The 15,332-nt window shown below is 43.7% G+C and overlaps 1 protein-coding gene across 1 annotated transcript in view; it reads left to right on the top strand.

Moving 5' to 3' along the window:
* Positions 1 to 15,332, top strand: part of pnpla7b (patatin-like phospholipase domain containing 7b) — a 103,444-nt gene that overhangs the window by 43,079 nt on the left and 45,033 nt on the right. The gene's annotated exons all lie outside the window — the stretch shown is intronic.

Consider the following 15,332-nt stretch of genomic DNA (forward strand, 5'->3'; position numbering starts at 1 on the left):
ATGGGGTGAAAGTTGTACCCCTGGGGTGTAGGAGGCGCCCAAAAGTGCCCCATTGACTTATAATTGGTCAGGGAACATGCCCATATAAGGGAATAAGAATTTTCCTGATGGGATATCTTCGAATTACAGTGTCGTAGAATCAAGGGGGTGGGCTTATTTTACTCAGGCATCCAATCAGTCTCTCAGGAGAGTCCCAGAGCTATTAAGCCACGCCCCTAGCAACCATTTTGGGCACCCTAGCAACATCTCCCATAGACTGCCATTATAAAATGCCCAGATGGATATCTTTGCAGCACAGTGTCATAGAGACATGGGGGTGGGCTCATTTTACTCAGGCATCCAATCAGTCTCTCGGGATCCTTAAAGACTTACTAAGCCACGCCCCTAGCAACCACTTTTGAGCACCCTAGCAACATAAAATTCAAACAGTTATATCTCGGCATCAGAACATCGTAGAGACAAGGGGGTTGGACCGTTTTACTTGTGACTAGGGGTGTAACAATTGGGCACATCATTGGCCACTCCCAAGCCACGCCCCTAGCAACCAAATACAGTACCCTAGCAACAGAGTAAACAAAGCCTTATATCTCCGCATCAGAACATCGTAGAGACACGGGGGTTGGACCGTTTGACTCGTGACTCAGAGTGTAATCATTATGGGATGTCAATTTTTTCCCTAGCAACCAAATACAGTACCCTAGCAACAGAGTAAAAAAAAGCCTTATATCTCCGCATCAGAACATCGTAGAGACACGGGGGTTGGACCGTTTGACTAGTGACTCAGAGTGTAATCATTATAGGATGCCAATTTTTTCCCTAGCAACCAAATACAGTACCCTAGCAACAGAGTAAACAAAGCCTTATATCTCCGCATCAGAACATCGTAGAGACACGGGGGTTGGACCGTTTGACTAGTGACTCGGAGTGTAATCATTATGGGATGCCAATTTTTTCCCTAGCAACCAAATACAGTACCCTAGCAACAATGTAAACAAAGCCTTATATCTCCGCATCAGAACATCGTAGAGACACGGGGGTTGGACCGTTTGACTTGTGACTTAGAGTGTAATCACCATTGGATGCCAATTGTTTCCCTAGCAACCAAATACAGCACCCTAGCAACAGTGTAAACAAAGCCTTATATCTCCGCATCAGAACATCGTAGAGACATGGGGGCTGGACCGTTTGACTCATGACTCGGAGGGTAATCACTAGTGGGTGACATTTTTTCCCTAGCAACCAAATACAGTACCCTAGCAACAGAGTAAACAAAGCCTTATATCTCTGCTTCAGAACATCGTAGAGACACGGGGGTTGGACCATTTTACTTTTGGCTTGGAGTATAATCATAAATTGTCCCCTGAAATTTGCCACGGCAAGCAACACTCACATTTTCTTCAGGAAATGTACCTATCTAGTTATTATTATGTTGGCTTGACAAAGCCAACATACTGTTCTTCGATCTAAGCTTATTATTAGTGGTGCTTGCATTTATGCAAGGCATCACTATTATTATTGCTCATACTTATTATTATTATTATTATTATATCTTATTATTCTTATGTCTGCACACTTTTTCGGCGCGTAACTCGTCCCACACGGTTTGTCGTAGACCCATAAATTAGGGCTCAAATCGACCGGCTTATTGAGGAGAGGTGTGCTATGACTTTTATAAGCGATCGGGTGCAGGATTTCCGAAAGGGGGGCGAAAAACCACCCAAAAAATCCCATTGACTTAACATTGCGCCCAACTTTGACGAGTCATAGCTCCGCTCGAGGATTTTGTAGAAACATGTGGGTTACAACATTTGAAGAGGGTGGTAGGCTCTGTAAGAACATGGATCACAATGGGGTGTAAGTTGTACCCCTGGGGTGTAAGAGGTGCCCAAAAGTGCCCCAATGAAAAGTCAATGGGGCAAAATCCCATAGACTTAACATTGCAAAAACTTTGACGGGTCATAGGTACGAGCGAGGATTTCATAGAAACATGTGGGTTACTAAATTTGAAGAGGGTGCTAGACTCTGTCAGGACGTCCCCCACAATGGGGTGTAAGGTTACCATAGCAACCATTTTGGGCACCCTAGCAACCTATACCATAGACTGCCATTATAAAATGCCCGGATGGATATCTTTGCACCACAGTGTCATAGAGACATGGGGGTGGGCTCATTTTACTCAGGCATCCAATCAGTCTCTCAGGATCCTTACAGACTTACTAAGCCACGCCCCTAGCAACCACTTTTGAGCACCCTAGCAACATAAAATACAAACAGTTATATCTCGGCATCAGAACATCGTAGAGACACGGGGGTTGGACCGTTTTACTTGTGACTAGGGGTGTAACAATTGGGCACATCATTGGCCACTCCCAAGCCACGCCCCTAGCAACCAAATTTGAGCACCCTAGCAACCGAATAAACAAAGCCTTATATCTCCGCATCAGAACATCGTAGAGACACGGGGTTTGGACCGTTTTACTTGTGACTCGGAGTTTAATCACTGGGCACATCATTGGCCACTCCCAAGCCACGCCCCTAGCAACCAAATACAGTACCCTAGCAACAGAGTAAACAAAGCCTTATATCTCCGCATCAGAACATCGTAGAGACACGGGGGTTGGACCGTTTTACTTGTGACTCGGAGTGTAATCACTGGGCACATAATTGGCCACTCCCAAGCCACGCCCCTAGCAACCAAATACAGTACCCTAGCAACAGAGTAAACAAAGCCTTATATCTCCGCATCAGAACATCGTAGAGACACGGGGGTTGGACCGTTTTACTTGTGACTCGGAGTGTAATCACTGGGCACATCATTGGCCACTCCCAAGCCACGCCCCTAGCAACCAAATACAGTACCCTAGCAACAGAGTAAACAAAGCCTTATATCTCCACATCAGAACATCGTAGAGACATGGGGGTTGGACCGTTTGACTCATGACTCGGAGGGTAATCACTAGTGGATGCCATTTTTTTCCCTAGCAACCAAATACAGTACCCTAGCAACAGAGTAAACAAAGCCTTATTTCTCCGCATCAGAACATCGTAGAGACATGGGGTTTGGACCGTTTGACTCGTGACTCGGAGGGTAATCACTAGTGGATGGCATTTTTTTCCCTAGCAACCAAATACAGTACCCTAGCAACAGAGTAAACAAAGCCTTATATCTCCGCATCAGAACATCGTAGAGACACGGGGGTTGGACCGTTTGACTCATGACTCGAAGGGTAATCACTAGTGGATGCCATTTTTTTCCCTAGCAACCAAATACAGTACCCTAGCAACAGAGTAAACAAAGCCTTATATCTCCGCATCAGAACATCGTAGAGACACGGGGGTTGGACCGTTTGACTCGTAACTCGGAGGGTAATCACTAGTGGATGCCATTTTTTTCCCTAGCAACCAAATACAGTACCCTAGCAACAGAGTAAACAAAGCCTTTTATCTCCACATCAGAACATCGCAGAGACACGGGGGTTGGACCGTTTGACTCGTATCTTGGAGTGTAATTACTAGTGGATGCCAATTTTTTCCCTAGCAACCAAATACAGTACCCTAGCAACAGAGTAAACAAAGCCTTATATCTCCGCATCAGAACATCGTAGAGACACGGGGGTTTGACCGTTTGACTCGTGACTCGGAGTGTAATCACTAGTGGATGCCAATTTTCTCCCTAGCAACCAAATACAGTACCCTAGCAACCGAATAAACAAAGCCTTATATATTCGCATCAGAATATCGTAGAGACATGTGGGTTGAATTGTTTTACTTTTGGCTTGGAGTATAATCATATATTGTCCCCCGAAATTTGCCACGGCAAGCACCACTTCACATTTTCTTCAGGAAATGTACCTATCTAGTTATTATTATTATTCTTCTTTTTCTGGACACTTTTTTGGCGCGTAACTCGTCCCGCACGCTTTGTCGTAGACCCATAAATTAGGGCTCAAAACGACCGGCTTATTGAGGAGAGGACTGCTATGACTTTTATAAGCGATCGGGTGCAGGATTTCCGAAAGGGGGGCGAAAAACCACCCAAAAAATCCCATTGACTTAACATTGCGCCCAACTTTGACGAGTCATAGCTCCGCTCGAGGATTTTGTAGAAACATGTGGGTTACAACATTTGAAGAGGGTGGTAGGCTCTTTAAGAACATGGATCACAATGGGGTGTAAGTTGTACCCCTGGGGTGTAAGAGGTGCCCAAAAGTGCCCCAATGAAAAGTCAATGGGGCAAAATCCCATAGACTTACCATTGCAAAAATTTTGACGGGTCATAGGTCCGAGCCAGGATTTCATAGAAACATGTGGGTTACTAAATTTGAAGAGGGTGCTAGACTCTGTCAGGACGTCCCCCACAATGGGGTGTAAGGTTACCATAGCAACCATTTTGGGCACCCTAGCAACCTATACCATAGACTGCCATTATAAAATGCCTGGATGGATATCTTTGCACCACAGTGTCATAGAGACATGGGGGTGGGCTCATTTTACTCAGGCATCCAATCAGTCTCTCAGGATCCTTACAGACTTACTAAGCCACGCCCCTAGTAACCACTTTTGAGCACCCTAGCAACATAAAATACAAACAGTTATATCTCGGCATCAGAACATCGTAGAGACACGGGGGTTGGACCGTTTTACTTGTGACTAGGGGTGTAACAATTGGGCACATCATTGGCCACTCCCAAGCCACGCCCCTAGCAACCAAATTTGAGCACCCTAGCAACCGAATAAACAAAGCCTTATATCTCCGCATCAGAACATGGTAGAGACACGGGGTTTGGACCGTTTTACTTGTGACTCGGAGTGTAATCACTGGGCACATCATTGGCCACTCCCAAGCCACGCCCCTAGCAACCAAATACAGTACCCTAGCAACAGAGTAAACAAAGCCTTATATCTCCACATCAGAACATCGTAGAGACACGGGGGTTGGACCGTTTTACTTGTGACTCGGAGTGTAATCACTGGGCACATAATTGGCCACTCCCAAGCCACGCCCCTAGCAACCAAATACAGTACCCTAGCAACAGAGTAAATAAAGCCTTATATCTCCGCATCAGAACATCGTAGAGACACGGGGGTTGGACCGTTTTACTTGTGACTCGGAGTGTAATCACTGGGCACATCATTGGCCACTCCCAAGCCACGCCCCTAGCAACCAAATACAGTACCCTAGCAACAGAGTAAACAAAGCCTTATATCTCCACATCAGAACATCGTAGAGACATGGGGGTTGGACCGTTTGACTCATGACTCGGAGGATAATCACTAGTGGATCCCATTTTTTTCCCTAGCAACCAAATACAGTACCCTAGCAACAGAGTAAACAAAGCCTTATATCTCCGCATCAGAACATCGTAGAGACATGGGGTTTGGACCGTTTGACTCGTGACTCGGAGGGTAATCACTAGTGGATGCCATTTTTTCCCTAGCAACCAAATACAGTACCCTAGCAACAGAGTAAACAAAGCCTTATATCTCCGCATCAGAACATCGTAGAGACACGGGGGTTGGACCGTTTGACTCATGACTCGGAGGGTAATCACTAGTGGATGCAATTTTTTTCCCTAGCAACCAAATACAGTACCCTAGCAACAGAGTAAACAAAGCCTTATATCTCCGCATCAGAACATCGTAGAGACACGGGGGTTGGACCGTTTGACTCGTGACTCGGAGGGTAATCACTAGTGGATGCAATTTTTTTCCCTAGCAACCAAATACAGTACCCTAGCAACAGAGTAAACAAAGCCTTATATCTCCGCATCAGAACATCGTAGAGACACGGGGTTTGGACCGTTTGACTCGTGACTCGGAGGGTAATCACTAGTGGATGCCATTTTTTCCCCTAGCAACCAAATACAGTACCCTAGCAACAGAGTAAACAAAGCCTTATATCTCCGCATCAGAACATCGTAGAGACACGGGGGTTGGATCGTGTGACTTTTGGCTTGGAGTATAATCATAAATTGTCCCACGAAACTTGCCACGGCAAGCACCACTCACATTTTCTTCAGGAAATGTACCTATCTAGTTATTATTATTATTCTGTTCATACTTTTTACCAATTGTAACTCCTCCTAGAGCTTTCAAGCTACACCCACAAAACTTTACAAAACTTTTAAGACTGGTCCGTAGATGGGTGCTATGACTTTTCTAACTGATGGGACCTACCGAATTCCTATACGGGGCGCTCAAACACCCCAAATTTTCCATTGACTTAACATTGCGACAAACTTTGACGGGTCATAGCTGCAAGCGAGAAATTTGTAGAAACTTGTGGGTTACCACATTTGAAGAGGCTGGCAGACTGTGTAAGAACATACATCACATTGGGGTGTAAGTTTCACCCCTGGGGTGTAGGGACCACCCAAATTTCCCCATTGACTTATAATGGGGGAGGGAACATGCCCATATAAGGGAATAAAAGCGTCCCAGATGGAATATCTTCACTTAAGAGTGTCTTAGAGACATGGGGGTGGGCTCAATTTAGTCAGGCATCCAATCAGTCTCTCAGGATCGCCCCATAGCTATTAAGCCACGCCCCTAGCAACCATTTTTGGGCACCCTAGCAACATATCCCATAGACTGCCATTATAAAATGCCCAGATGGATATCTTTGCAGCACAGTGTCACAGAGACATGGGGGTGGGCTCATTTTACTCAGGCATCCAATCAGTCTCGGAGGATTCTTATTGAGGTATTAAGCCACGCCCCTAGCAACCAAATATGAGCACCCTAGCAACATAATAAACAAAGCCTTATATCTCTGGATCCGAACATCATAGAGACATGGGGGTTGGGTCTTTTGGTCATGTTAGCCTTATGCTAGCTCCATGCTAAGTCATACTAGCTTCATGCTAGTTTCGTGCTAGCTTTATGCTAATTTCATAATAAATCTTGCTAACTTCATGTTAATTCATGTTAGCATCATGCTAGCTTCATGTTAATTCATGTTAGCTTCATGCTAGCTTCATGCTAATTCATGTTAGCTTCATGCTAGCTTCATGCTAATTCGTGTTAACATCGTGCTAGCTTCATGCTAATTCATGTTAGCACCGTGCTAGCTTCATGCTAATTCATGTTAGCACCGTGTTAGCTTCATGCTAATTCATGTTAGCACCGTGCTAGCTTCATGCTAATTCATGTTAGCACCGTGCTAGCTTCATGCTAATTCATGTTAGCATCGTGCTAGCTTCATGCTAATTCATGTTAGCATCGTGCTAGCTTCATGCTAATTCATGTTAGCATCGTGCTAGCTTCATGCTAATTCATGTTAGCGTCGTGCTAGCTTCATGCTAATTCATGTTAGCGTCGTGCTAGCTTCATGCTAATTCATGTTAGCGTCGTGCTAGCTTCATGCTAATTCATGTTAGCATCGTGCTAGCTTCATGCTAATTCATGTTAGCGTCGTGCTAGCTTCATGCTAATTCATGTTAGCGTCGTGCTAGCTTCATGCTAATTCATGTTAGCGTCGTGCTAGCTTCATGCTAATTTAAGTTAGCGTCGTGTTAGCTTCATGCTAATTCATGTTAGCGTCGTGCTAGCTTCATGCTAATTCATGTTAATGTCGTGCTAGCTTCATGCTAATTCATGTTAGCGTCGTGCTAGCTTCATGCTAATTCATGTTAGAGTCGTGCTAGCTTCATGCTAATTCAAGTTAGCGTCGTGTTAGCTTCATGCTAATTCATGTTAGCGTCGTGCTAGTTTCATGCTAATTCTTGTAGCGTTGTGCTAGCTTCATGCTAATGCATGTTAGCTTCATGCTAATCATGCTAACATCATGCTAGCTTCCTGCTAATCATGCTAGCATCATGTTAGCTTCATGCTAATCATGCTAGCATCATGCTAGCTTCATGCTAATTCATGTTAGCATCATGCTAGCTTCATGCTAATTCATGTTAGCACAATGCTTATTCATGCTAGCTTCATGCTAATTCATGTTAGCATCATGCTAGCTTCATGCTAATTCATGTTAGCATCATGCTAGCTTCATGCTAATTCATGTTAGCACAATGCTAATTCATGTTAACATCATGCTAGCTTCATGCTAATTCATGTTAGCATCATGCTAGCTTCATGCTAATTCATGTTAGCATCATGCTAGCTTCATGCTAATTCATGTTAGCACAATGCTAATTCATGTTAACATCATGCTAGCTTCATGCTAATTCATGTTAGCATCATGCTAGCTTCATGCTAATTCATGTTAGCATCATGCTAGCTTCATGTTAATTCATGTTAGCATCATGCTAACTTCATGCTAATTCATGTTAGCATCATGCTAGCTTCATGCTAATTCATGTTAGCATCATGCTAGCTTCATGCTAATTCATGTTAGCATCATGCTAGCTTCATGCTAATTCATGTTAGCATCATGTTAGCTTCATGCTAATTCATGTTAGCTTCATGCTAATTCATGTTAGCATCATGCTAGCTTCATGCTAATTCATTTTAGCATGATGCTAACTTCATGCTATTTCATGTTAGCATCATGCTAACTTAGTGCTAAACATGCTAACATGGTAACTTTTGGTATCATGTTTACGGAAAGTTATAATACTAAACTAAACTTGTTTTAAATTTCTCTTAATCTGTTTTAAACGTTTAGGCTAGGCTTTGTCAAGCCAACATAAAGTTTGTCTTCAAACTTTTCTATCTAGTTATTATTCTTCTTCTGTTCATACTTTTTACCAATTGTAACTCCTCCTAGAGCTTTCAAGCTACACCCACAAAACTTTACAAAACTTTTAAGACTGGTCCGTAGATGGGTGCTATGACTTTTCTAACTGATGGGACCTACCGAATTCCTAAACGGGGCGCTCAAACACCCCAAATTTTCCATTGACTTAACATTGCGACAAACTTTGACGGGTCATAGCTGCAAGCGAGAAATTTGTAGAAACTTGTGGGTTACCACATTTGAAGAGGCTGGCAGACTGTGTAAGAACATACATCACATTGGGGTGTAAGTTTCACCCCTGGGGCGTAAGGACCGCCCAAATTTCCCCATTGACTTATAATGGGGGAGGGAACATGCCCATATAAGAGAATAAAAGCGTCCCAGATGGAATATCTTCACTTTAGAGTGTCGTAGAGACAAGGGGGTGGGCTCAATTTAGTCAGGCATCCAATCAGTCTCTCAGGATCGCCCCATAGCTATTAAGCCACGCCCCTAGCAACCATTTTTGGGCACCCTAGCAACATATCCCATAGACTGCCATTATAAAATGCCCAGATGGATATCTTTGCAGCACAGTGTCACAGAGACATGGGGGTGGGCTCATTTTACTCAGGCATCCAATCAGTCTCGGAGGATTCTTATTGAGGTATTAGGCCACGCCCCTAGCAACCAAATATGAGCACCCTAGCAACATAATAAACAAAGCCTTATATCTCTGGATCCGAACATCATAGAGACATGGGGGTTGGGTCTTTTGGTCATGTTAGCCTTATGCTAGCTCCATGCTAAGTCATACTAGCTTCATGCTAGTTTCGTGCTAGCTTTATGCTAATTTCATAATAAATCTTGCTAACTTCATGCTAACCATGTTAGCATCATGCTAGCTTCATACTAATTCATGTTAGCATCATGCTAGCTTCATGCTAATTCATGTTAGCTTCGTGCTAGCTTCATGCTAATTCATGTTAGCTTCGTGCTAGCTTCATGGTAATTCATGTTAGCATCGTGCTAGCTTCATGCTAATTCATGTTAGCATCGTGCTAGCTTCATGCTAATTCATGTTAGCATTGTGCTAGCTTCATGCTAATTCATGTTAGCATCGTGCTAGCTTCATGCTAATTCATGTTAGCATCGTGCTAGCTTCATGCTAATTCATGTTAGCATCGTGCTAGCTTCATGCTAATTCATGTTAGCATCGTGCTAGCTTCATGCTAATTCATGTTAGCGTCGTGCTAGCTGCATGCTAATTCATGTTAGCGTCGTGCTAGCTTCATGCTAATTCATGTTAACGTCGTGCTAGCTTCATGCTAATTCATGTTAGCGTCGTGCTAGCTTCATGCTAATTCATGTTAACGTCGTGCTAGCTTCATGCTAATTCATGTTAACGTCGTGCTAGCTTCATGCTAATTCATGTTAGCGTCGTGTTAGCTTCATGCTAATTCATGTTAGCATCATGCTAGCTTCCTGCTAATCATGCTAACATAATGCTAGCTTCATGCTAATCATGTTAGCATCATACTAACTTCATGCTAATTCATGTTAGCATCATGCTAGCTTCATGCTAATTCATGTTAGCATCATGCTAGCTTCATGCTAATTCATGTTAGCGTCGTGTTAGCTTCATGCTAATTCATGTTAGCATCATGCTAGCTTCCTGCTAATCATGCTAACATAATGCTAGCTTCATGCTAATCATGTTAGCATCATACTAACTTCATGCTAATTCATGTTAGCATCATGCTAGCTTCATGCTAATTCATGTTAGCATCATGCTAGCTTCATGCTAATTCATGTTAGCATCATGCTAGCTTCATGCTAATTCATGTTAGCATCATGCTAGCTTCATGCTAATTCATGTTAGCATCATGCTAGCTTCATGCTAATTCATGTTAGCATCATGCTAGCTTCATGCTAATTCATGTTAGCATCATGCTAGCTTCATGCTAATTCATGTTAGCATCATGCTAGCTTCATGCTAATTCATGTTAGCTACATGCTAGCTTCATGGTAATTCATGTTAGCATCATGCTAGCTTCATGTTAATTCATGCTAATTCATGTTAGCATCATGCTAGCTTCATGCTAATTCATGTTAGCATCATGCTAGCTTCATGCTAATTCATGTTAGCATCATGCTAGCTTCATGCTAATTCATGTTAGCATCATGCTAGCTTCATGCTAATTCATGTTAGCTACATGCTAGCTTCATGGTAATTCATGTTAGCATCATGCTAGCTTCATGTTAATTCATGTTAGCATCATGCTAGCTTCATGCTATTTCATGTTAGCACAATGCTAATTCATGTTAGCATCATGCTAACTTTATGCTAATTCATGTTAGCATCATGCTAGCTTCATGCTAATTCATGTTAGCATCATGCTAGCTTCATGATAATTCATGTTAGCATCATGTTAGCTTCATGCTAATTCATTTTAGCATCATGTTACCTTAATGCTAATTCATGTTAGCATCATGCTAGCTTCATGCTAATTCATGTTAGCATCATGCTAGCTTCATGCTAATTCATGTTAGCATCATGCTAGCTTCATGCTAATTCATGTTAGCATCATGCTAACTTAGTGCTAAACATGCTAACATGGTAACTTTTGGTATCATGTTTACGGAAAGTTATAATACTAAACTAAACTTGTTTTAAATTTCTCTCAATCTGTTTTAAACGTTCAGGCTAGGCTTTGTCAAGCCAACATAAAGTTTGTCTTCAAACTTTTCTATCTAGTTATTATTCTTCTTTTTCTGGACACTTTTTCGGCGCGTAACTCGTCCCGCACGCTTTGTCGTAGACCCATAAATTAGGGCTCAAATCGACCGGCTTATTGAGGAGAGGTGTGCTATGACTTTTATAAGCGATCGGGTGCAGGATTTCCGAAAGGGGGGCGAAAAACCACCCAAAAAATCCCATTGACTTAACATTGCGCCCAACTTTGACGAGTCATAGCTCCGCTCGAGGATTTTGTAGAAACATGTGGGTTACAACATTTGAAGAGGGTGGTAGGCTCTGTAAGAACATGGATCACAATGGGGTGTAAGTTGTACCCCTGGGGTGTAAGAGGTGCCCAAAAGTGCCCCAATGAAAAGTCAATGGGGCAAAATCCCATAGACTTACATTGCAAAAATTTTGACGGGTCATAGGTCCGAGCCAGGATTTCATAGAAACATGTGGGTTACTAAATTTGAAGAGGGTGCTAGACTCTGTCAGGACGTCCCCCACAATGGGGTGTAAGGTTACCATAGCAACCATTTTGGGCACCCTAGCAACCTATACCATAGACTGCCATTATAAAATGCCCGGATGGATATCTTTGCACCACAGTGTCATAGAGACATGGGGGTGGGCTCATTTTACTCAGGCATCCAATCAGTCTCTCAGGATCCTTACAGACTTACTAAGCCACGCCCCTAGCAACCACTTTTGAGCACCCTAGCAACATAAAATACAAACAGTTATATCTCGGCATCAGAACATCGTAGAGACACGGGGGTTGGACCGTTTTACTTGTGACTAGGGGTGTAACAATTGGGCACATCATTGGCCACTCCCAAGCCACGCCCCTAGCAACCAAATTTGAGCACCCTAGCAACCGAATAAACAAAGCCTTATATCTCCGCATCAGAACATCGTAGAGACACGGGGTTTGGACCGTTTTACTTGTGACTCGGAGTGTAATCACTGGGCACATAATTGGCCACTCCCAAGCCACGCCCCTAGCAACCAAATACAGTACCCTAGCAACAGAGTAAACAAAGCCTTATATCTCCGCATCAGAACATCGTAGAGACACGGGGGTTGGACCGTTTTACTTGTGACTCGGAGTGTAATCACTGGGCACATCATTGGCCACTCCCAAGCCACGCCCCTAGCAACCAAATACAGTACCTTAGCAACAGAGTAAACAAAGCCTTATATCTCCACATCAGAACATCGTAGAGACACGGGGGTTGGACCGTTTGACTCATGACTCGGAGGGTAATCACTAGTGGATGCAATTTTTTTCCCTAGCAACCAAATACAGTACCCTAGCAACAGAGTAAACAAAGCCTTATATCTCCGCATCAGAACATCGTAGAGACACGGGGGTTGGACCGTTTGACTCGTGACTCGGAGGGTAATCACTAGTGGATGCCATTTTTTTCCCTAGCAACCAAATACAGTACCCTAGCAACAGAGTAAACAAAGCCTTATATCTCCGCATCAGAACATCGTAGAGACACGGGGTTTGGACCGTTTGACTCGTGACTCGGAGGGTAATCACTAGTGGATGCCATTTTTTTCCCTAGCAACCAAATACAGTACCCTAGCAACAGAGTAAACAAAGCCTTATATCTCCGCATCAGAACATCGTAGAGACACGGGGTTTGGACCGTTTGACTCGTGACTCGGAGGGTAATCACTAGTGGATGCCATTGTTTCCCCTAGCAACCAAATACAGTACCCTAGCAACAGAGTAAACAAAGCCTTATATCTCCGCATCAGAACATCGTAGAGACACGGGGTTTGGACCGTTTGACTCGTGACTCAAAGGGTAATCACTAGTGGATGCCATTTTTTTCCCTAGCAACCAAATACAGTACCCTAGCAACAGAGTAAACAAAGCCTTATATCTCTGCATCAGAACATCGTAGAGACATGGGGGTTGGACCATTTGACTCGTGACTGGAAGTGTAATCACTAGTGGATGCCAATTTTTTCCCTAGCAACCATATACAGTACCCTAGCATCAGAGTAAACAAAGCCTTATATCTCCGCATCAGAACATCGTAGAGACACGGGGGTTGGATCGTTTGACTTTTGGCTTGGAGTATAATCATAAATTGTCCCTTGAAACATGCCACGGCAAGCACCACTCACATTTTCTTCAGGAAATGTACCTATCTAGTTATTATATTTTATTCTTACATCCGGACACTTTTTTCGGCGATTAACTCGTCCCGCACGCTTTGTTGTAGACCCATGAAAGAGGGCTCAAATCGACCGGATTATTGAGGAGAGGTGTGCTATGACTTTTATAAGGGATCGGGTGCAGGATTTCCGAAAGGGGGGCGAAAAACCACCCCAAAAATCCCATTGACTTAACATTGGGCCCAACTTTGATGGGTCATAGCTCCGCTCGTGGATTTTGTAGAAACATGTGGGTTACAACATTTGAAGAGGGTGGTAGGCTCTGTAAAAACATAGATCACAATGGGGTGTAAGTTGTACCCCTGGGGTGTAAGAGGTGCCCAAAAGTGCCCCAATGAAAAGTCAATGGGGCAAAATCCCATAGACTTACCATTGCAAAAATTTTGACGGGTCATAGGTCCGAGCCAGGATTTCATAGAAACATGTGGGTTACTAAATTTGAAAAGGGTGCTAGACTCTGTCAGGACGTACCCCACAATGGGGTGTAAGGTTACCATAGCAACCATTTTGGGCACCCTAGCAACCTATACCATTGACTGCCATTATAAAATGCCTAGATGGATATCTTCGCACCACAGTGTCATAGAGACATGGGGGTGGGCTCATTTTACTCAGGCATCCAATCAGTCTCTCAGGATACTTACAGACTTACTAAGCCACGCCCCTAGCAACCACTTTTGAGCACCCTAGCAACATAAAATACAAACAGTTATATCTCGGCATCAGAACATCTTAGAGACACGAGGGTTGGACCGTTTTACTTGTGACTAGGGGTGTAACAATTGGGCACATCATTGGCCACTCCCAAGCCACGCCCCTAGCAACCAAATTTGAGCACCCTAGCAACCGAATAAACAAAGCCTTATATCTCCGCAACAGAACATCGTAGAGACACGGGGTTTGGACCGTTTTACTTGTGACTCGGAGTGTAATCACTGGGCACATCATTGGCCACTCCCAAGCCACGCCCCTAGCAACCAAATACAGTACCCTAGCAACAGAGTAAACAAAGCCTTATATCTCCGCATCAGAACATCGTAGAGACACGGGGGTTGGACCGTTTTACTTGTGACTCGGAGTGTAATCACTGGGCTCATCATTGGCCACTCCCAAGCCACGCCCCTAGCAACCAAATACAGTACCCTAGCAACAGAGTAAACAAAGCCTTATATCTCCGCATCAGAACATCGTAGAGACACGGGGTTTGGACCGTTTTACTTGTGACTCGGAGTGTAATCACTGGGCACATCATTGGCCACTCCAAAGCCACGCCCCTAGCAACCAAATACAGTACCCTAGCAACAGAGTAAACAAAGCCTTATATCTCCGCATCAGAACATCGTAGAGACACGGGGGTTGGACCGTTTGACTCGTGACTCAGAGTGTAATCATTATGGGATGCCAATTTTTTCCCTAGCAACCAAATACAGTACCCTAGCAACAGAGTAAACAAAGCCTTATATCTCCGCATCAGAACATCGTAGAGACACGGGGGTTGGACCGTTTGACTCGTGACTCAGAGTGTAATCATTATGGGATGCCAATTTTTTCCCTAGCAACCAAATACAGTACCCTAGCAACAGAGTAAACAAAGCCTAATATCTCAGCATCAGAACATCGTAGAGACACAGGAGTTGGATCGTTTTACTTTTGGCTTGGAGTATAATCATATATGTTCCCCAGAATTTTGCCACGGCAAGCACCACTCACATTTTCTTCAGGAAATGT

This window comes from Paramisgurnus dabryanus, chromosome 5 (genome assembly GCF_030506205.2).
Source record: "Paramisgurnus dabryanus chromosome 5, PD_genome_1.1, whole genome shotgun sequence".
NCBI lineage: Eukaryota > Metazoa > Chordata > Actinopteri > Cypriniformes > Cobitidae > Paramisgurnus > Paramisgurnus dabryanus.